The sequence below is a fragment of the Delphinapterus leucas genome, chromosome 3 (assembly GCF_059928025.1).
Source record: "Delphinapterus leucas isolate spDelLeu-1000000601 "Yukka" chromosome 3, BTC_Dleu_Yukka2, whole genome shotgun sequence".
Taxonomy (NCBI): Eukaryota; Metazoa; Chordata; class Mammalia; order Artiodactyla; family Monodontidae; genus Delphinapterus; species Delphinapterus leucas.
This window is the reverse complement of record NC_143131.1, coordinates 88,353,247-88,355,987: the sequence shown is the minus strand read 5'-3', so window position 1 is coordinate 88,355,987 and position 2,741 is coordinate 88,353,247. Positions and strand designations below refer to the sequence as shown.

General features: G+C 42.5%; 1 pseudogene; it reads left to right on the top strand.

Moving 5' to 3' along the window:
• Positions 1-288: 288 nt before the first annotated feature.
• Positions 289-1,981, top strand: LOC111183830 (elongation factor 1-alpha 1 pseudogene; annotated as a pseudogene).
• The last annotated feature ends 760 nt before the right edge of the window (positions 1,982-2,741 follow it).

Below are 2,741 nucleotides of genomic sequence, written 5' to 3'. Positions count from 1 at the left end.
TTTTACTCCTGGCTGCATAGCTTTCTAAGCCTGATTTTCCTGCCTTTTAAGGAATTTATGAGTTACTTACAATCATTGTAAACCATCCCCCTTTGCTTAAACCTAGCTACAGTGACTTTACAAGTTCATATTAATGACAAACGCTTTGTATATACAATATATTATTATTATATTTATAATCTGAATAATCAGAAAGTTTACTTCATTTAAAATGTGTCCATTTAAACACTGAAAAAAACTTTTTGCTTTTTCGCAAAGGGTTTGCTGCCAGGACACAGGTGTCGTGAAAACCACTGCTAAACCTAAGCAAAAATGGGAAAGGAGAAGACTCACATCAACATCGTTGTCATCAGACACGTAGATTCGGGGAAGTCCACCACTACTGGCCATCTGATCTACAAATGTGGTGGGATCGACAAGAGAACCATTGAAAAGTTCGAGAAGGAGGCTGCCGAGATGGGGAAGGGCTCCTTCAAGTATGCCTGGGTCTTGGACAAACTGAAAGCTGAATGTGAGCGTGGTATCACCATTGATATCTCCCTATGGAAATTCGAGACCAGCAAGTACTATGTGACCATCATTGATGCCCCAGGACACAGAGAATTCATCAAAAACATGATTACAGGCACATCCCAGGCTGACTGTGCTGTCCTGATTGTTGCTGCTGGTGTTGGTGAATTTGAATCAGGTATTTCCAAGAATGGGCAGACCCGTGAGCATGGCCTTCTGGCCTACACTCTGGGTGTGAAACAGCTAATTGTTGGAGTTAACAAAATGAATTCCACCGAGCCACCCTACAGCCAGAAGAGATACGAGGAAATTGTAAAGGAAGTCAGCACCTACATTAAGAAAATTGGCTACAACCCCGACACAGTAGCATTTGTGCCAATTTCTGGCTGGAATGGTGACAACATGCTAGAGCCAAGTGCTAACATGCCGTGGTTCAAGGGATGGAGAGTCACCCGTAAAGGTGGCAATGCCAGTGGAACCACACTGCTTGAAGCTCTGCATTGCATCCTGCCACCAACTTGCCCAACTGACAACTCTTGTGTTTGCCCCTCCAGGACGTCTACAAAATTGGTGGTATTGGCACTGTCCCTGTGGGTCGAGTGGAGACTGGTGTTATCAAACCTGGCATGGTGGTCACCTTTGCTTCAGTCAATGTGACAACTGAAGTGAAGTCTGTTGAAATGCACCATGAAGCTTTGAGTGAAGCCCTTCCTGGGGACAATGTGGGCTTCAATGTCAAGAACATGTCTGTCAAAGATGTTTGTTGTGGCAATGTGGCTGGTGATAGCAAAAATGACCCACCAATGGAAGCAGCTGGCTTCACAGCTCAGGTGATTATCTTGAACCATCCAGGCCAAATCAGTGCTGGCTATGCACCTGTGCTGGATTGTCACACAGCTCACTTTGCCTTCAAGTTTGCTGAGCTGAAGGAGAAGATTGATCATCGTTCTGGGAAAATGCTGGAAGATAGCCCCAAATTCTTAAAATCTGCTGATGCCGCCATCGTTGATATGGTTCCTGGTAAACCCATGTGTGTTGAGAGCTTCTCTGACTATCCTCCTCTAGGCCACTTTGCTGTGCGTGACATGAGACAGACGGTTGCTGTGGGTGTCATCAAAGCAGTGGACAAGGAGACAGCTGGAGCTGGCAAGGTCCAAGTCTGCTCAGAAAGCTCAGAAGGCTAAATGAATATTATCCCCAATACCTGCCACCCCAGTCTTAATCAGTGGTGGAAGAATGGTCTCAGAACTGTTTGTCTCAATTGGCCATTTAAGTTTAATAGCAAAAGACTGGTTAATGATAACAATGCATCGTAAAACCTTCAGAAGGAAAGGAGAATGTGTTGTGGACCATTTGTTTTGTGTGTGGCTGTTTTAAGTTATTGGTTTTTACAATCAGTACTTTTTAATGGAAACAACTTGACCAAAAATCTGTCACAGAATTTGAGACCCATTAAAAAAGTTTAATGAGAGGGGCTTCCCTGGTGGCACAGCAGTTGAGAGTCTGCCTGCCGATGCAGGGGACACGGGTTCGTGCCCCGGTCCGGGAGGATCCTACGTGCCGCGGAGCGGCTGGGCCCGTGAGCCATGGCCGCTGAGCTTGCGCGTCTGGAGCCTGTGCTCCGCAACGGGAGAGGCCACAACAGTGAGACGCCTGCGTACCGCAAAAAAAAAAAAAAAAATCCTTTAGAGCAAAAGCTAGATACAGCCACTAAAGAACATAGCCTAAATTATTGTCAGAAAGTTAATGCCTTTTTAAAATCTGTTTATTTTCTATTTGTAGAATTATTAACATGGAATAGGACAAAAGTTTGCTTCTATTTGAAGAAAAATAGAATGATAGTTGAATATTCTGTAGTCATTGATTTTTTGCCCAACTAGTACCTAATACATAATAACCTCTAATTAGATGCTTTATAAGTAGATACACTAACTTTAATTTATTTTCTAAAATTATCTCTCTCAATCTTCTAAAGAATCTTACCCCTCTTATTATAATAGAATTTAGAGTGATAGAAAGATTACCCATATATAGTTGACATAGGACTCTCTAGGTTTGTCAAGTAACAATTTCTTGTAGAATGTTCTGCAAGTAGTATATCTCGATATAAAACTGTATTACATTTCATTTCATCAACAGCATCCTTACCTACAAAATAATTACTATACAACTATCTATACAAAGTACAGTACTAAATGTCAGGACTCAACAGACAAGCTCTCCAAGGTCCT